Here is a 21,929-nt window from a genome sequence, read left to right on the forward strand (position 1 = left end):
CTTTTTTGCTTCCTGAGTTTAGAAATTGAAATCCCAAGGTTAGGATGACTCCCATGCATCCTGCTTCATCCCTATGCAGCAAATTAGGTAACAAGTGTGCTAACAGAGCAGGCCACAAGCTACTCCTTACTGAACTTTCACACTACCTTAATTATTTCCCTTCTGAAGGGTGTACACAACATTTTTTCAGGTTGTTGATTTAATGTACATTCCTCCTACGCACTTTTGGAAGACACTGGTTATTTCAGACAGATTTAATTAGGCAGATCCTCTTCACTGCCTGAGGCACCATTAACCTCAGCAGAGCTCTGCCACCACCCTACAAGTCATCTCTTGAAAGCCAAAGAGAAGGAACGACACAGTTAACTCCTACAAAATTTTCATTCACAAAATTAAGTTAGAGTATGCATCACTTAATGTTTCTGAGATAACATAAAAACATGCAGCAAACCATGAAATTATTATACAGGATTGCATTTATCTCTTCTGCAATATCAAAATGATTTCTGTAATAAAATCCTAGCTAAAATGTTGTGACCACTTCACTCCATTAAAATATAAATAAATAAAGTTGAAAATCTGCCTGAATACTTACATTAGTCAAAAATCTTAATAAATAAACAACTCTGCCTTTCTAAAGAATGTGCGCTCATGAGTCCAAGTTTACATTAAATATATTTTTCAAAATGTATAGACAGCTGGGGGCATCCAATAGCTTCTGCCCAGCAAAAGGGAAGGTCTTCTCCCCAACTCTGTCCTCTCTCCCTAACTGGGTTTGTTCTCTCCCTTTCTTTCTCACAGGAAGGTTCCCTGTGCCACACACCCACTTGTATACTGTTCCTTGACAGTCAGGTTCTCCCAGGAGCCCCTTGTATTTAAAAACATTGCAGAAACTTATCTGTATTTTCTTAAACTGGTTTCATGCTCTGTCACATCTAGTTTTTTTCATAGAGGGAATGATGAGTAGTAAAATCATGTGACCAGAAACAAAAGCAAATGGGGATAAGGATATGTTTTGCCTACAGCACTGTCTCAGCATTTTCCATCAAATTACATCTTGAAATTACACCAATACTGGCACACTAGACTTGCACAGAAACATTTTTGAGCACTGAAGCAAATGACACAAAATAATCAGTATTTGTGCTAGGATCTCTGCTCTACTTCAAAGCAAGGTGACTCCAAACCAGGTGCTACCTGGAGGTACCACAGAACACTCCAACTCCTCACCTCCCAGGAAAAGTTGATAAGAAAATGCCAAAGGCAGAAGATCAAGAGGGTGCCAATAGCCTTGTGTCAGTTTACTCACACTGACACTCTAAAACTTAGGAACAGTCCCAGATTATGTTTAAGGTATTAGTAAAGAAGCAACTGAGGAGTCTAGGTTCTGATTTTCCTAAAGCCTCTCCTCTGGACTGAAGGGTTTGACAGGACTATGCAATTCTCTGCTGCCCACCTCTCCAATCAGGGAGAGGATCACTTTGCCCATGCTGATGGTCACCAGACATACAGAGCTCAGCCATTTCAGGACAATGACAATAAGCCATTTTAATTTAGTATTCTGTTCTTCTATTCCTATGGAAGCAGATTTTCTTCAGAACTTAGGTTTTCAGCTAGATATTTGTATTCCAGTTGGGCAAGAAAAGGAAGATTTTGCAGACAGCTGATTTGGCTTCTTCCTATTTTCTGCCTGCATCCTACAATAATGAGCTACCCCACTGGACAAATGCAATAAAAAATTGCACAGGCATGGAAGTTTTCAGGTCATTATATTCTTAAAAGTTACACAAAAGGTACAGCTCTATAAAATTCCTATAAATATTTCATTAGTGCAATCTCTTTTGGCGTCACAGAACCGACATGGCAATTCAACCACAAGACGTTCATAGGAAATGAGGCTGCTCACAGAACTACCTGTTGCCTTAAAGCCTATGGTGCCATTCACAAACTTGACTAAGAACTTCCAGGAGAGATGTTTAGAAGTCTGCCTTACCAGAATTTTCCCCTTGCACAAGAGACTGCACCTCCTACTCTTTTCTGCTTGCCTTTCTGTTAATTTAGATGTTACATTTTCAAATGACATTCTATGTGTACAAATAAGGATTTGAGTAAGACGCCTAAATTGTTTCTGTCTACACTGAGATTGCTGTAGGCATTTCAGGTATTTAGGTCTCCAGCCAAAGAGAGTCCACTCACTTTCATGTAGAAACAGTGAAATAAAATACAATCCTGTGTCTAACGAGAGCCTAGTGCCTGTAGCAGTAAGTCAGCATATCCCAGCTTGCTGCCACAGGACTTAGGTCCCATGTGCCAGACACATCTATGTACCTAGGGCAAAAGAAATGGCATCAGATGCCTACTTTTAGGCAACTGAGCACACAGTTCATGTACTGATCCTAATCATGTTCCTGGCCTCAGTTCCTAAATCCACAGCTAAAAACTGCCTATAGGAGGGGGAAAAGATGCAGCGGAGCAGTGGTTCAAGTAGCTAACATCAAAAGGGCACTTCATGCTAGTTTTGTTGTGACTGCTGTTAGCAACAATGTTACTAGTCATTTTAATTTTAAGATTAAAAAACAAAAAGGAAAAACACCTTTCTTCATGTGCCCTTCTGCCAAAAGCTCTAAGCTACTGCTGCCAATCTTTCAGAAAGCTGCCAATAATTTTCCCAAAAATGAAATATTATCTAGAATAATCCTGCAGCAAACTGAGTGTTGGAACTCAGACACTTAGGCAACTATAAAGTAACAACATGAAATATCATTCTAAAACAGCACACTGCCATGTTCCAGACACTATCCAGAAGTACAATAATGTAATTCTCTGAGAACATCTTTGGAGCTCAAGGAAGAAAGCAAAATCACTAGTGGTGAAGGCGGTAGTTGTGTCTAAAAATTCACACCAGCACATTTACATACAGTAATTTAGATATTCTTCCCCTGCAAGTTCTTTTCTAAATCTGCTACACAAAGAAGTTAGTACTAAAAAAATACCCCAAAAACTGCATTGTCATAGTTACTAGCTGTGATCTTCTAAATCTAGGTCTCTTTCCTCATAGCTTAGATTCTTTTTCAACTTTATTTCTCTTGCCTGAACTTCCTTCGGTTTCTTCTGACAACATAGTAGCCATGAATTTCTAGTCACATTGCCTGTAACATCAATCTCCATTTTTCACAGACCATGAAGCTACCCTAGAAACTATTATCAGAAAGACATTTTTTGTGTATTCTTCTAACCTTCTTCAAAAAAACCCTAAAAAGTTTTGTATATCTATTTGGACATTTGGCTGCCTTGATGAGCCATAGAAGCTGTACTCCTCTTAATCACTTCACATTCCCATAGTTACAGATACACATAGAACACAGATATTTTTTTTTTTACATTACAGAAATCTGACAAAATAAGGTAAATGGCATGAAACAGCTTTAAAGTCAGGACTGGCATAAAGTTTTAGTTCCTATTCATAAAACAGAGACAACTCTGTTTATCTACTTCTACAATTACAAACTGCAGTAAAAATAAAGAAATGCTCAGAATCAGACTGTCTTTAACCTTGGATGGGTATGTTCATAATTTCTGTGGGAGCTTTCATTACAGCACCATTACTTTTCTTTTTATACTCTTCTTTTATATAATACATCTTTTATATATATACATATAATTATTTATAAAACTCATGGAAAGGAAAGTAAGTGGGTCAACTGGTGCAAGTCATAGGGGAATTGATATGCATGAAATAAATTTTGATTTTTTATTCCTAGACATACACCAAAAAATATTAAAAATAGCATTCTGGGTTCTACATCTTTGGAAATATTCAAACATAGAAGAACACAGTCCTGGTAACCTGATCTACTTGCACCTGCTCTAGGCAAGTATTTGGACTTGACAATCTCCAGAGGCACCTTCAAACACCAAAAACTCTGTGAAACTCTAAAGAATAAAGCACTGATAACAGTCTTACTGTTCTCCAGCTAGCTATGTTACATACATTACTGCTAGAAGGCCTGCCTCTCTCTTGTCTCAGTGCCTTACACAAGTTTCTGCCCTAAAGCAAACCATACATATAACCTGAAGATCTGAGAGCAGAGGCTCTGAGCTTACATGAGGGACTTTGGACAGCCCACAGCATGCTGACCCATTTTCTCCACAGCGTATACACCATGATGTATGAACACAGCATGAACAGAGCTACTTCCTCAGCTATCCAAGAGCTTAAGGTTACTTCTACCAAAAGCTGGTGGAGTGACTGAGTGTGGAAAGCTTCCAACATGATATAGTGAGAATAAAGTTGCCTTATATTTATAGCATATATGTGTCTGTCTGTATATGCATACATATATACACACATCTCCAGAGATTTCAGAGATTAGGTCACTCTATCCTGTGTTGAAGAACTGTGTGAACAGCTGATAGCATCCCCCCTAGGTTTGAGAGGGCATCTACCTAAAACATATATTTGAGGTTCCCAACCTGTGCAATGCCTGTCATTGTTGAGTTAATGAGCAGAACATAGTGGCCTTGACTGCCACCAGGAGCATGGGGCCACCAGGAGATCTCTTCTGGGCACCTCTGTCTGCAGAGGCAATTCAGGGGAAAGAAAAATGAACACAGGGAACGAGCAATGCTTACAGACACTGCTTGGATCCACAGGAAGAGACAGTGGAGCTGAGACTAACAGAGCACTAGGAAGACATGATGGAAAAACTCAGGGGCTGTGAGGAAGAGGAGGATTATTACTGGCTGTAAATAGGGATAGAAGGCAACAGAGGATGGCTGGCAGTTAAGGAATACTCCTCATGGGAATGAGCTGAAAATACAGCAGTGACAATCATGTCAAGACAAAGATTTTTATGGATGATGTAACAAGCTGCCAAAGGAACATAAGGGAGCAAGTGCAAGCACATGTGGATCTGTCAGTTATAACAAATGCCCAAAATCCTCTTTGGAAGAACAAAATGTTTGGGAGAAGAAAAAAGCATGCTTTTGACATATTGCAGGATCATCTCATTGCAGAGATCTCTGCCATGCAGCTTGACAGAAATCTTCTCTGACCACTTGGATTGATCATCTTTCCACTCACACAGAGTCAAGATTTATGAACGTGAACTCTGCTTAGGCAGAATTTTCCTCTGTGCCCCACCAACTCCTAGGCTGAGAAGTTCTGGCTGCTGAGTTTTCTTAGAGCTCCCACACTCCCAAGTCCACACAAAGCCAAGAATAAGTCTGTCAGAGCCTTGCAACCAGATTGTGAAATTAGGCATCTAATTTGTGAGTGATACAGTGGGAGGAGAGTGGCACCAAGCATATGGTTCCTCCTGTGCCTGGGCAGCTCCACACACAGCCCTGGCTCACCACCACTGCCTGCCTGGGACAGTCCTCCTGAGCCTGGGCACAAAGATGTGATTGGTTTCTGACCTGTTACAAATACTTTTTTTACATCACATACAGGTAATAGTACTAAACAGAATCCAGACAAACCTGGAAATGTAAGCTAAAACAAAATCATTATAAACCTCCACCAGATTGATCCTGCATGTTTTAACTTTTCTTAAGAAAACAAAAGAAAGCTCTCAGTGAAAGAAAATAAATTCTCAGCGAAAGAGCAAAACTCACAAATCAATATTTGTGAAATATTTAGTTTCAGGGGAAAAAAAAGGCACCATGGTGTAAATTAATTTAGCTGGACAGAACTTTTTCTACCGGGGGAATGTTGAGCATTGTATGGTACTTTTAGTATTTGGCACAATTACTACTATCCAGCAGGGTTTTGACAAAGCACCAAATAGGATTATGCCCTATACATGTTATATCTATTTAGGTTTCATCATCTATCCTAAGTTTATAGTTTTTTTCACATAATTAGAAATACTTAAGCCTTTTTGTTATGAATGTAAATGCTTATATCCTTATAATTACGAAAAGCCTAATTATATGCTTATAATCCTTATAATTACAGAAAGCAGATTCTTCCCATCACAGCAACTTCTTATATGTTTAAAACTAACACACACTTTATTTGTACAATATTCTACCTTACATGGACCAGCAACCTGATCTCCTCAGACAAAAAAGCTACCAGAGTATCCTGAGGAAACACAACATATTGTGAGTTTGCTCAACATCTGATTTGCAGTTGCTCCCTTACCAAAAGGATGACACGGGTGGTTTTGGCTTTTTGTTGTTTTGGTTTTTTACAATTCCATCTTTGTTGATCCTACCTTCTGAGATGTCCATGGTCCTTTCTTTTAATTCTCCCACCTCTCGCTCCAGGTGCAGAGTCTGAGGCTAAGTTGATTAAGTCTGTGCTATCTGTGCTACCAAGCTCGAGCACAAAGGAACCTCAGTAAATCTGGGATGGAAGATTTGAGGAAGGGGAAGAGAGAATGTCAGTGTTCTACAACAAATTTGAGTGGATATTTCAGATTAATTTAAAAAAAAAAACCAAAAAAACAACCAGGGAAAACTGTTTTTGGTAAGGAAAAGTGTAGATTTTTAGGAAAGCAAAGACCTTGGGAGACTGAGAAAGGGTTAAACAATTGTGGGTCTGAATATGGAAGATTCAAAAGACAGGGAAAAGGAAAATGGGGCAGGAAAACGCACCAGGAATTTTGTGCCAGTGTAAGAATATTGCAATTTTTTAACTGATCTAAACAGCACATTGTTGACAGCAAATTTACAGACTAAACCCAGTATTAATATCAGAGGTTTACTGCTTTGGATTTGCAATACTACTGGCAGGCCACACAGGGAAAGAGGGAAGTTTCCATAGGGTAAGATGATGTAAAGCAGTGCAGAACAATACACTTAGAAAAATCAAACAGTAATGACATTTCATTATCTGATGAAGCTACTGTTACAAAAACAGGTTGAAATTTGAGATCAGAACTTTGCTAGATGAGGAGAACCATTCTGATCTTCTGCACTTACCTGCATATTCTCAGATATCTAATCAGGCTTTGTAATTCCTAAACAAATAAAAGGCATATAGTGCAGTGACAACTTAAGGCTATTTGGGGAAGAGGCAACAGTCAAGGATATTTTGCCTCTTTATTATCTGAAATAGAGGGATGCCTACTCCATGGTGGTACAGATACAGGGACCATGAACTGGACTTGTGCTCACATGCCTGTTCAACAGAAGCAAGCAATCTTTTTCATCAGGTAAGGGGTTTGTGTGTTGCAGGTTTCTGTGTGTGTCAGGAGTTCAATTTAAGGGCCAGTTAGATCCCTTATACAAAAGGAAGAGAATCATGTCAGCAACTAAAAGCACTTTCTTATTCCCTGCTTGGTAGAAGGTAGCTTTGCCAGAGAAACAGCTTCCAGAGCTGGTGAGGTCCATCTACTGTTGCCAGGACTTGGATCACCTCTCCAGCATACTGATATTTGCTCAATATACAGTCCTATTTGATGTAGCTGAACACTAAACACAAACATGGAGTTTGCAGGAAGCAGGAGTACCTCTGATCACATTGCATATCAAAAAATAACTTTCAGATACATCAGCCTTCTGCTGGGTTCAAAGAGTCTGCCCATTTTGTGAACTGCAAAGATCATTTTCACCAAGATGTGTGATAAACATTCTATGCTCAGTTACTGTTCCTCTCAGTCTTGATTTGATCCTTGCATGTTCTTGTGACTCCATCTTTGAGCTTTTTTAATTCAGATTATGTAACACTGCCAGCAGAATGATCTCAGCCAAACAAATCAACTTTAGTTATTTAAATCCAAAACGGACATAATAGAAAAAATCAGCCAATTCCACCCTCATCCGCAGTCACAGGGAGAGGCTTTCAAGAATATATTATTTCAGTAGAATCTATTCTTTCTAGAATCTGAGTTTAATGATTCCTCTGTATTTCTCTCTAGTTTATAATTAATTTTAACTTTACACTGGAATCAGGTCAGTAGACTACATATTTATAAGGTTAGTTTTATTCTGGTTGTCTCTGTAAGTTTTAGGTGATTATACTAAAACCAGCAGTTTATCCCAGCTTAAATACGACTGCTTTACTGGGGGTCAGGCTCTTCTGGCCCTGTGTCTTTAATAACTTTCCCTTAACCACTTCAGTTCTTTAGACAAAAGAATACAGGGAAGAAGGGAAGACTTGTGAGATGAGGTGGCCAAGAAGAACAAATGTCCAAGGGACATGGATGAAGAGATAAAAAGGTTCAAAGTAGGGTGACGAGAAAAGAGAGAGAGGCAACAAGTTGGGAAACAAATTTGAGAGATGGACATTAGGGAGAAAGTAGGACAAATATCAGAGATTATGAGGAAACTAGCGGGCTGGAAAAGCAACAAAATTGGATTGTTTTGTTGTCACAGTGCAAAAGTGCATTTGGAACAGAGATGCCACATGGACAAATAAAACTTACTTCAGAGGAAACTCTACTTCCTTTTCTTGGTTTAAGGTTTTTTCCTTTGGGTTTAGTTTTTTTTCTTCAGAAAAGAAAGAAGGCATTTGGGGATTCAGGGTTGTCGTTCTTTTAAGAGAAACGCTTTTAGGTGAGCTTTACATCTCTTCAGGCATAACTAGCATAAGGCATTACCAAGCCCACACAGACATGCACTATGACAAACACCTTACAAAAGAGCTGACCAGGGCTCAGCGCACTGCAGAAAACAGCTCCAGATTGGTTGTGAAACACTAAAGCTCTAAATGCAAACAAAGCACATCCAGCAGCTTTTGTAAAAATCATGTGGCACTGCAGTCTTTTATTTGCAAATCCTTCACTTTTTCCTCCCTGCTTATTTTAAAGAAAGAACCTATTCTGAAGTTTAACATTCTACCACTAGAAGAGACCTCTATTTTTCTATGCTGAGCACAAGTGATGACAGTATTGCTTCCCTTGTAAGAATTTGCTGCTTGCAGACTTTGACATAACTGAAAGGTTTAAGATCTGCACTGAACGTCATACTCTGCCTAAGTCACTATAGTACCAAGTCCTCTGTATGATTTTAATGGCTGTCCTTAAAATTAAAGCAGAAGTGACTCTTCAATTTCTAAATCTACATATTTTTATTTCTCTCCCTCTCTACCATGTAATTACATCCAAGCATTTTGTTTGAAAGGGTTGCTGAGACTATGCCATGTCACTTGCTGTGCAAGCACAAGCAGCTTTTCTTTGTGAAATGTTTATGGTATTTGCTAAACTTAGACTTCCCAAAATGTTTATTGCACAGAAGCATAAGAATCTCTGTATACTACATTAATTTTGAGCAATGTTCTCTTTCCTTGCTGTTTAAAGTGCGGGAATCTAAATTCTTTGCACTCATTTAATACAATAATATGTGACATTTAAATTGAAAAAGGAAATTACTGGGCAGCTAAAGTCAGCCATCCAGAAAACTATCAGAAATAAGAAAGAAAAAAGATTGAGACACAGATTTAAATAAACTCAAAAGACTGAGTTTATCAGCAAGATAAACTGCTAGGAAATAGTAATTACTGTTAAAATATATGCTGGAGAGGCTATATACTTAAAAGGACAGAAAAATAAAACCAAAATAGAAGCAATGAGGAAAAGGTGATTTTCTTAGCCAAGAAACACTGTGATAGCTACATTTATAACATAGATATGGCAAAAAATAGAGATTGTATTTCACAATAATCATTTAAGAAAACACTAAAAATGCAGATTCCTACCAAACAAACACAAGGCCTTAACCAACTGAAAGGGCACAGAGCACCTTGTGTCAGATGAGTTTTGAGAACTGTAAGAGCCAACTTACAAGTAATATAAGGTGTTGTACATCAGAAAGCTCTTCTAGCCATAATTTAGCACTTCTGAAAGAGTGGCAAATTTGCTTTTAAAAGCAAATGTTAGAATAGTTAAACCCCAAATGTGATCTTTCTGGGGCTAAAATAGACAGACAGCCATGTTATGTTGATGCGAGTTTACAGTTAGCTCTGTGATCATCATTTAACTTGTTTTCATCCACATGGTGCATACAAAGTTGCTTTTGTGTGATTCTAATCTATTACACAATGTATAATGTAACAGTGGAATGCCAAGTGCAGCATTATTATCTAATAAATATTTAATTATAAATTACCTTATAATGGAAATAAAGCCTGTAACACTGCCTCAAAAATTACCAAACTGATATGGTTTCAAAATTTAATTGTAATTAGAAAAATTAACAGAAGTTGAGAAAAAAAAAGAGAAATGAAAGCAAGTGAATAAGAATAATTGCAACCCATGTGCCACTGACTGCATAAGGGATAGAAAATTAATAAAACAGGAAAGTCTTCCAAAGTAATGTTTTAAAAATCTGCATCATTTGACCTGAAAACAAGCTATTGTTTCATGCATCAAATCCAAGGATTAAACCCAGTGAGCTCACAGAAGAGAGCAGTAACTGCAGGTACTTATGGCCAAAGAACAGGAAGTGATCAAGTAGAACACGGCAAGCTGATGCCATGATATGCAGAGCTACAACAAGAAATGGGCCTTGCCAGCCCCAAGGTGAGGGGAGGAAGAGGGGATGTTTAGGGGAGGAAGTACTGCAGTCCCCTGAGCAGGGATTACCCCATGTCCTGCAGACAAGACCATGCTGGGGAAGGTTCTCCTGACAGAAGCTGCAGCCCCTGGAGAAACCACAGGGGAGCAGGCATTTGTCCTGAAAGACTGTGGCCCACAGAGGATACCGTGGGCCACAGCTGGAGGAGGAGGGAGCAACAGAGGAGAACTATTGTGGCCTGGTCCCAGCCCATGCCTGGTGCCCTGTGCCACGTGGCTGGACAAGGCAGAGGAGCGGGGAGTGGAGTAGTGAAGAGACTGGAGAAAGGAGGAGCAGATGGGTATTTTAGGTTTTGTCTTTACTTCTCACAATCACACTCTATTTTAGCTGGCAGTAAATTAAATTAACCATCCCCATGCTGAGTCTGTTTTACCCATGGTGGTAGTTGGTGAACCAGCTCCCTGTTTCTACATCAGCCCATGAGCTTTTCAATCTTATTTTCTCTCCTTGTCCTGTTGGAGCCTCTAGCAGCCAGACAAGGTCAATCCACCACAGAAGCCTCTCTAAAAAGACTTACAAATGGAGAAATGTGTAAATCTTTTTTTGTGAAACAAACTGCATAGCAGTTTTTTACAAATGACTGAAAGCCCATCTACAGTCCTTGGAATCTTAAGTTTATCCTCATAGTTTTCAATGGGAGAAAAAAAAAAAATCATCTGGATGCATTTCAGCAGCAGCTCAGATAGATTTAACAGTCTTCTTAATCAATTTTAATTTAGTCATGAACTTCCATATCAAGAGACTTAAAACTCAAGTTAAGTTATTTTCTATGCAATTACAGTCACTGAAGCATTGATTTCTATTTATCAGTGGGCCTTACTAATAGAGGGCCAGATTTGTCAAGCTTTCAACTCTCTTTTCAATGGATAACTTGGAAATTCAGGCACGTAGTCTGGAGAGAACTGTACCTAGCAGTATGCAACAGATGTTGAGACTCCATAAAGCTTTTGCTGCAGTAACTTTTGAAGGTGTACATGTCTCTCTAGCATTACAACAGGTGCACAGTTTCTGAGAAACACACACTAGGTTAGCATGACTGCCTGCCAAACCTGCCTGAAACTTGTATGGCTTGAAGCATTGGGCTTGCTCCTTGACTTGGCTGCATGGCTAACTGCACCTGCCTTTTGTATCCAATTAGCTACCTGTCATCTTCTTTTTACAAAAAGAAGCAGTTTCTCCTAAGACAACTACACCAACTTGGTTTTTCTCCAATCACCATCTTACCCTCAAGAAGGCTAAAACATTCTATTCTTGATTAAGGCTTTTTATTCCCTTAGCTGACTTGATCTTTCTGAAGCTGAGTACTGAGCTGAACTCTACCATACTCATTACCTGAAAGCTGTGCATAGCAAATTTTCAACAAGATTTTATGACTTCTCATTGCATGGCCAGAAAGTTAAAAAAAAAGATTTTGGTCTTCACATGCCTATGAATTATACTCAAAAAATGGAAAAGAATTAACCAACATGAATAAGCATATCCTAAATAAAATACTGAAAATCTAAGTGTGGTTTAGTACAATTTTTGGTAATATACAACATTTGCTTGTTGACTGTGACTGTCTGTAATGTAGGGGGAAAAAGCCAAATTGAACTCTCTACAGTGGAATATATTCACAACTTTCCACATATCACAGACTGCATATCACAGACCATATACCCTCTTTTAAGGAGGTCAATTCATGTAGGAGACAAAAGGTTACAAAAGAACCAGCTGGTGCATGAATTGTCAGGTTGCCTGTAGAGGAGAAAACACGTAGGTTTGACAGAAGATTCAGAGTGAGCGTGTAGAGTTTCATTAGAGACAAGACTAAAAATAGGTTTCTGGATGTGTCTACAGATCATTGCTGCTGTACAATTTCCTACTGTTACTGATGAAAAGCTGTTGTAGGATTCAACTGCCTCAACACTGGCCTTCATTCCTACCTTCAAGGCCCTAACACTTCCAAAATATGAGCTGTAAGGTACAATGTGGGTATTACCTGAGAGCCAGCCTGACTGGGGCAGCTGCTGGGAGCTACAACAAAACTCTGCAGTACCTCATAGGGCACTGGGTGACTTGGGGCTCTCTCTGGCTAAACAGGAGCCACAGCTGAGAAAGGTGCAGAGCTGATTTAGTCTAGTTCAGAGCAAGCTGAAGCACTCTGGGGCACACTGATCTCCCCCCATAAGTATTATGAAAGCATAAACCCAGCTCACATATAATGAGCTGGGTTCTCATAATATGAGGGGTACTCATCTGGAACTGGTTCCTACTCAGTCTGGCAGGAAAATGCATTGACTTAATCTCCTTTGGACACCTCACCAGTCTCCTCTTTCATAGTCTACGCAAAAGACCAGGAGGTAAGCTCCTCTAACATCTGCAACAGGCTCTCCTAAACACTCACTGGTTGATTAGGAAAACATCAGGGGTATGGAGGGAAGGGATATAACCTGCAACACAGGACATCCACGAGAGTATGTTTATATCTACACTGAAAGTTTCGGGGGCAAAAAAAACCCAAACAAAAACAAAAAGCAGATTAAATCTTCCTTAGTTTAATTCCTTTGTTGCTTTTTCTGCTGCATTAAACTTTCAGCTGTCTCTGTAGTCTCTTGACCCATCCACAAAGGCAGTATAATGAGTCCCTGAAATAGTCTAGAAAAGCAGGCTTCTTTACAGCTAAAAGGATCCAAATAATCCTGAGGGGTAAAGCTGCCAGGCTGACAAAGGTCTTAAGAGCAGCTCACTGATGAACTTTCAACTGCCCTCTCTCTGTTTGTAGAAGATATTTGGTCAGGGAAGAAAAAAGTAACTTTGCAGATGCATATACAGCAAAGGTATGAGCTTTTATCACTTACCATATGTTGCAGAGAAAAAGTTACACTACCAGTATTAAAATCCCAGCAACACACAAAAATTTCTTGCAGTCATGACAATACAACCATCATTCCCTTGCTCATCTATTTCCAGAGAGCCCCAGCAACATCTGCTCATCTCTGTGATTAATCTGCATTTCTCAGTAATACTCAACTTTTCAGAATGAAATATCTCAAACAACTGTCCCAAAACTCACCACTACAAAGTGTTTTGCTATGGGAGCCTGTTTTTTATGAACAAGATAATAACAAATATAATAGATCATTGATAAATTAACATTTAACTCCAAAGATTCCATAAACCTGTTGTATGTAACTTATTTGACAGGTGTTTTAGCTGGAATACTGAAACTGCACAGTACATGATTAAACTTCACCCTAAATAACATACAGCTTTTTGAAAACCTCAATCTAGATTAAAAAATTATTGGGTTTTATCTGGTCTTTACAGAAATTCAGATTACATTTTGTCCAGATTTTCATTTAATCTCTGACCAGTCATTAAACAACTGGTAATAGATACTTTATAGCATTTTATAATCACAGTTTTGGAGAGAGATTTAATTTATCTCTGTAGGAAGGCTGATTTGCAGATGGGTCCTTATATTAAAGGAATTTGAAGAAACTCACAAAATATTACAGAAACTTTGTCTATAGATTTCCTTGCTTGAAATATACACTTCTATCTTCAATTATGCTTATTGAAACCATTTACCTTACGTATGTGTATGACAAACTATCCTACATCCTCTCTAACTGCAGCACTGAAGATGTATAGACAGAAAGTCTGCATCCCTTAAGTAAAATTAAAAATGCTCCAGAAGTCAAAATATATAAAAACATAGAAGTATCTTTTATCTAGGACATTACATGGCTAAAAATACACTGAATTTTAATCCTGGATGAGGATTAAGGCTATTTATGATAAAAAGAGAAACAGCAAGATAGCACAGCTTACATCTAGCCCTCATAATTTCCTTGTTCTCTTGAAATTTTTTCAGCTACTTGTTGATTTCTCATAACACATAAAAAATAGGTCAAAAATCCTACCAAATCTCTCTTTGCAGTAAGATCTCTTTCTGGCTAAAATACCGCTGGTTTTGTGGTGCCAGAATAGTCCAGGAATTCAGTTTACTAAATTTAGTTCTAGTTAGCATTCCTATGTTATTTTATAACTACTAAAACCAAACAATTTTGCCTCAACAGTGTACATAGCTATGAACATTTTAAATATTAGGAGTCATACTCAGTCCTAGCCCCCACAGATCACATTAAAAATCCCATCACATAGAAGAATCTTACATGAATGAGGACTACAATGATTGAAACTGAAAGACACAAATTCCAAAAATAAAATGATCAAGTAAAGAATTCATTGGGCTTAAGGGGCACACACTGGGCTGTCAAATCAGACTGAGCTTAAATGAGTGCACTCTCACATGCCTGTAAGCTGACAGCTGGTTTTTGTGTGATCACATGGAACAAGTGTATTCAGAGGCTGAACAAAGGGATTCAGTTAGTGTTGCCAAAAGCTCAAGTTTTTTAGGGAAGAATGATGCATGATTGGAAGACATCTTCCTTTTTATGGGATCCTTTTACAAGACTTTTCACAGTTACCACAGCTGGGCACAGTTTGAAATAAGGGACATGATGCTGGATTGATTTGTCTTCTAGCAATAAAATACACCCCAGTACATCTAGGAAACAGATCACTGCTGGAAAAACTGAAGGTGCATTGCTCAGATAAAAACAAGCCCCACCAGGTGCTGCCACAGGGCTTCTAGTTCTGACTGAGCCCTGCTTGGACACCAGCAGTCAGCTCTGCTGGTGCACCACATCCCCTCAGGCATCCCACAGAAGAACACACTTCTTCAAGTCTCGGGAGCCTAAACACATCCCTGGACATCTGCATGTCTGCTACTCTGTTCTCCCTCAATGTCTTTGAGGGAGGGACAAAAAAAAAAAAAATAGTCTCTAAAGCCTCTAAAACTAAGCCTTCATTGGAGTATCAACTGGAAGAGATATCAAGGCTTCTTTTTTCTGGGTGAACTAGATTAAAGTTTAGATGGTATGAAATATTTGCCTGCCTGGTTTGTGTCTGTAAAGTTATCCCTTCTATTTAGCCCTCCACAGCAAGGAGAGCTTCAGATAATATTTTTCTACACTTACAGATTTTTGGTTTTTTGCACCAAAACTTCAACTGCAAATGACAAAAGACAAACCCACCTCTCTTGGTTTGCCAAGAGATGGCACATTGTTATGGGGCTCTCCATCCAGAAATAGATGTGTTAATTTTGGATGCATTTACCTGAAGCATTCAAAAAATAGCTCAAAATTATGACATTCAGGGTCCTGTCTGACAGATGCCTCCTTCACTGACAGCCCACCTCTCACATGAACAAATGCTGGGTGAGTATATCAACTGTCTGATTCGACACAAGTACACACATTTTATGACAGGCAACAGTAACGGCATTTTTATTTAATTTCTATCTTCTCAGCACTGCACACTACAAATTCATTTCCACTGGTCAGACCTGCCATACAGAGGCACATTGGAAAAGTGGGTTACATCCAGACTCACCCCACTCTCATGCAGATGGACTCCCCAGGATTCCCCACTGTCCTCCACTAACATTGCAGACCACCAGTTTCAAAGAGCTGTAAATCTACCCAATGAAATGAACTTATTCCCTAAAATGTTGCTATAATAAATACATGCAGAGAAACTAGGCATGTACAAATCAAATTCACCTATACCAGTCACTGGATTAGTCACTAATTTCATCACCAAGATGATTGATTTCTTTATAAGCTGAAAAAACATAGTTTGTAGTACTACTAAGGCAGCTAAATATTATAGTAAATCACATTCTTAAAATTCAAATTTTTAAGAAAATTTAGATACTTTTTTTTAATCTTCTTTATTAAGATAGGGTATTTGCTTATTAGTTCTGTATTCCATAGCAAAGAAAAGTAATATATTTATTATATGTGGTACATAGGGATCTCTAATCTCTTCTATGATTTCTGCAGTGCCCACAAGTAACAAATTATTCCATTACAGAAATGAAGATAACAGAAATACAGTAAATACACAATACCTTGCAAAGAAAATTTTTTGTTTAATTTGAAATGCAATAGGGCAAACTGAATTCAGAATGAACAGTTGCAAACTTGATGTGGCAATGAAATGCCAGTGGAGTTTTGGATTTTAAGACACCATAAAGGCAATAGTCCAATAGTAATAGTAGGGAGATTAGATTTGACTTGTTAGCAAGAGGTAACAATAAATTCAAAGCAATCCATATAATGAATTAAAGGACTTGAAAAAATAGGACATTGTGGAAAATTAACACAATTAAATGTGCATAATACACGGAAAGGATAGTTTGAAATAAGGGACATGATGCTGGATGCAAGAACAGTTCCAAATAGTTAGAGTGATCTCACAGCTGAAACTGCAGCTGGCTATCTACAGGTTTTGCAGGGATTTAAGGCTGAGTTTGGTTTCTACTGATTGTAACATTACTGGAAACACACTGAAGTAAAGAACAACTGGAGGACTCATAAACAGATTCCTGGAGTGACTATGCTTTGAAAATTATCATCTACACAGACCTAGCTAAACAGACATCCTACCTGTAGCTAATCAACGCTATTCCCAAAATCTGAAAAAATACATAAACCTGAAATATTTACTGTACAATCCTTAAATATTTATCAGACTCAGTATTTATGAGAATATTAATAATGATTCAGCAATAATGATTTGTTCATAAGAATAAAAGGTTCCTCTTCCAAATAAAGCCTTCATTAAAGAAGAAATGCTCCATTCAAAATTAGGATTTTAATTTTATGTATCATTATTATTACAGCTATCTACATTATTGATGGCACAATTGCAAGCAAAAGGTGATCAAATGCTATTAATGCATTTCCAATCAATCAGAATTAATAACTATAAGCAGCAAGATGTAGAAAGATTTTATTTCATGCATATAAAGATACAATTTTAGCAATTTTTAATTTATTTATATTTTTTTCCTCCTGATTTTATAAAATTGTACACATATTCTGACTAGTCAGAGATGACCAGAATTGTGTCTGGTTTAAACTGTTCATTTTTTCCTTTTATCTTACACCAGATATGCATACATTATCATATTAAATCCATAAGGTCATACCTGTTCATTTTTAACACTGTATTTACTGGATAGACAAGGATCAAAATCTACTATAAAGTTACAGTCTACAGGATCATATTGATTATATTAAGGTGTATGAACACATATACCTTTCTCATTACTTTGTGTTACACCACTAGTATTTTCTTTCATTATCCTCCTTCTTCTTAAGGTGCACTGCATTAAAAAAATCTCAGATTTCAATTGTTATAACTTCCTTAATTTACTTGTGGTTTTAAAATATATCTGCAGTTCAAACTAATTAACTGAAATTATCTTCCTTTACACAAGACGTTGAAATCTCATCTCCTTACTTACAGATATTTAGGTCATAGATGAATCATATTTGACAAGAGGTGAATAAAAATATTTCTATATTGCTGTATTTTCTGAAACCAGTACTTATTAGAAAAGTGCAATAAAATAATTTCAGCCAAGATCTAAATACTAACTCAAAGTATACTTCTGGAAAAAAAAATAAGAAAAATAATTTCAATATTTCGCATTCTGTCTTTGTAGTAAAACTGACCCAAGTCAGTTAGGAAGATATTCCTCTTCAATACTGACAGCACTGTATCCCATCTGGAAAAGCAGCTTTTATCACAATGGAGTTCAACATTGATCTCCCACACCTCAGATAGTAACTGAGCCAGCAGGATACACAATATTTTTGGGAGAACCACTGGAAGGGTCTCCTGCTCCTGCTCCTCAGCTTTCTATCATCAACTAAATTGGACCAAAGAGAATATGAGATCATGAGTGTTAAAATGATAAAAATACTACATTGAAAGAAATGAAAAGCTCAGCATTGATTTTGTAGCTTTGGTGTTTCTTTCTCTCTGAATGCAGAAAAAAATCATCATAGTGTTAGTGTTCTCTCTAAAGGATTCTGTAAAATTCTGCAATTCATTTGTCCAAAGCTGTAAGTCACAGAATTATTCCCTAACAGAACTTAAGGAGATTTTGTGTAAGCCTATAATGTGTAGAGTTACAATAAGCAAACAAATAACAAAAATGACATGAAATATCTTTGAGTTTTCCACTGTTCACTCTGCAAGGCAAAAGACACATGAATATGCCAAGCTGGAAGGAGCAAGTTCCCTTAGCACTGGGGCATTGGATCAGACGACCTCCCCAACCTCAATCCTTCTGAGATTCTGTGACTTCTATAGCATAACATCTCTTTCTGCCCAGAGAAATGGGCACATAAATAATAACTCCTCAGGTGATTTAAATACCTTCAATCATTAACAGATTTCAGAGGTCAAAAAATTGGGTTGCCCTGTACTCCTGTATTAGGCCTTGTAGTAGGATGCACATATATGGTATGCATGTGCATTCACTTATGAAAAATCTGTACAATATATGCTTATACATACATACACTCAGCAAACTTGGTGAAGAGCAAGCTAGTTTTAAGGATTTCCCTAGAAATTTTAGACACTTGTATTTGTTTGAAAGCAAATTGACTTCCCACAAGCAGAGGACAATGATCCCTCCCCCTTACTTGAAATAGAACTCATCAATTTCTTGCTGGCCTTTGTTTGGTTTTTTTTCCCCTGCTAGAAGCAGCAGTTCTAGGGAGGCATTACTGAAAAGCAGTGCTTCTTTCATGATGCATATAAACCCCATATCTTTTGGAAACAAATTATGTTGAAGGCTACAGAGAGAAAATGTATCTGCTATCAATTTGCAATTTGCTATGTAATTTACATCCTTCTGTTGGATTTTTCTGTTTTGTTCTACAGCTGTGTTAGTCAGAGCATACAGAAATTAGTCTTTTAATGGACAATTTGACCTAGGAGTTCTGTTCAAGAGATGTAAAAAAAAAATCCTTACAATCCAGACATTTTGTTCTGACAATATTACCAACCTCTGTTAAAGCATTAGTACACAGCTGAATTGCATGGCATATGTAGTCAAGTTGGTAAGGCTTAAATTAGTAAGCCATTATGTAAGCAAATTTTAAGTATAATTTAAAGGAACTAAATTACAAGCTCCCTGAAAAAGCCACCTGACACACAATTAAAAAACTGTTTCCAAGTTGTCTTTCTTTCCACGTATAAATCACTGACATTATACTAAAATGAAAACAATCTCAGTGACAGCCAGATCAGAAATAGGACTCTCTTCTGCACTGATTACCAGCATTATTTTCTGCAACCACATACTACTAAGTTCAGTGATGTAAATTCTCATATATTTCTAATGTATTTTACATCCGGATTTCCCACCAGTTTCCCTTTACGTATGGAAATAGAAAAAAGACAAAGCAAACTGCTCTATTCTGTAAAGCACAGGAAAATTCTAACAACACTTACTTTTAACATTTGCTCCTTATTTTTTCATTTGAAAGTTGATAAAAAATAGTAATCCTAATGAAACCTCTATAATGCTAGACTGATTGCTATGGATAATTATATAGCTTAATCTGGAACATGGATCTTCCACCTAATTCTGTCAATGTCATACATATTTCACTTAGTTCAATACACCCACAGCACCTCACGAAATATCTGAATTTTGATCCAAAGAAACTACATTTGCTCATTCATTTTTTTATCCTATACTGTATCTCCTCTTCTATAAGGAGAAAGCAACACGGATCAGGTTATCACAAAGGCAATACGTATTTTTGCATTACCTGACCAAATACTGTGAAAAAGCTTTGTAGGAATGAGGAAAGAAAAAAAGCTGTATTTTCAGTCATTTTTCTGCTTTAGAAGGTTGTGGTACCATGACAGGGAAGAACAGAGAAAGCAGTGGCAGCCAGTCCATCAGCAGGACTGAGGTTGGGCCCTTCCCACCCCTTACCACACCATGGACAACTACTAGTTGGACATTTTCCTGACTTTTCCACTGCCCTAAAATATTACCAAAATATTACCAAAATATAATCAAAATATTTCACATCACAGGAGAGAGTGAACAGAACAGAGGGAAGTAACTTAAACCCACTACCATTTTGGCAATTAAAATCTTGCTGTATGGAACAGAACTAAAAGGATTCAAAATGCAAGTGTAGGCCCTCTATAAAGAACTAAAACCACCTAGGATATTCTGCCAAAATAGAAATGTCAGCTTTCTCTCAAAGAAAAAAGAAACCTACCTGACTTCCTTCTGAAATCTTATCTCACATAAAATTGAATTAAACCCACTAAATGTGGTCTGCCTGCAACTATATGAAAGGAGAGCAAACTCAGGTCAGAAGTACAAAGGGCTAACCAATACTCAAAAAGCATGAAAGAACTTCAGAAACATATTTGAGTATGCACTGACATTTTAGAACAAGAATAATTGAAATTCATGTAACTCATTAGTCACTAGAGTATGCCAGTTATTGCCAACTAATTTTGGAAGTGTAATGGAGTCATTTCTTGATCAGCCTAGGATGACTACTAACTCTCACTACAAGGTGTTTTGGAATGTCCTTTATGATTTTAAATTAGGAGAGAACATATTAAGTCCTGCTATATATATTTGAAAAAATCCTTAAGGAATATTTGGCACTTACTTGAAAAGGTCAAGAAAAGCTTCAAAGCATTACATTTTTAAAATATTTAGCCACAATCAAGAGCTGCAAGGACCTCTTAGGGACCTTGTACATTGCCCTACAGCCACAAGCAACCACATCACATAAATCCTTCCCTAACCTCATTAAATTTAGCCTTTAAAGTTTTATTGGGCTCTTTTTCTTTCCAATAAGCCACGTGAAATAAATTCTCAAGGCTTTAATGCTTGTAAACATCTTTTTTCAAGCCAGGAGTGTTTAGGACCAAGTCGTACATATTTGGTCTCATGTATTCATTGTCCTCTATTCTCATGTTTAAATTTTCTGCATTTCCACACATCAATTCCATACTTCCAGTTATCAACTATAATTGCTTTAGGTCTTGTCCCCTTAATCTCCCCAGCCTTCTCTCACATGAGCAGCTCTCCATTTTCTGGATCATCCTCTGATTGACTTTCTTTGTGACTGTCACAATTTGTATTTGTAAAAGATGGGTAATGCATGGGAAACAACACCCCAGGTGAGGGATCATTAATTCTCCAACGCTACAGGAAACACCTTGAATCAAGGTTAACATTTGACTTTTCCTGAGCTGACACTTTGGTAATTCACACTTCAGCATCCTTGCCGAACGATGCACCCTTAACTTGAAGAAACTTGGTGCATGTGTTTGGTATCAATATAATTTATTGTGGTAAAAAATTCATGTGGACTCTAAGGGATAAATACATTTTAAAAATTTTTACTGATATGAAACTTGCCATATGTAATTAGTCAGGAATGTTGAGTCACTGAAAATAATTTAGAAATAATATTTTTCTCATGTTGCTCTATTTTAATTATACCAAT

At 37.5% G+C, this 21,929-nt stretch overlaps 1 protein-coding gene across 20 annotated transcripts in view; it reads right to left on the reverse strand.

The window, feature by feature from the left end:
* Positions 1-21,929, reverse strand: part of RIMS1 (regulating synaptic membrane exocytosis 1) — a 305,622-nt gene that overhangs the window by 163,040 nt on the left and 120,653 nt on the right. The window lies entirely within an intron of this gene.

Source organism: Melospiza georgiana, chromosome 3 (assembly GCF_028018845.1).
Source record: "Melospiza georgiana isolate bMelGeo1 chromosome 3, bMelGeo1.pri, whole genome shotgun sequence".
Classification (NCBI taxonomy): domain Eukaryota; kingdom Metazoa; phylum Chordata; class Aves; order Passeriformes; family Passerellidae; genus Melospiza; species Melospiza georgiana.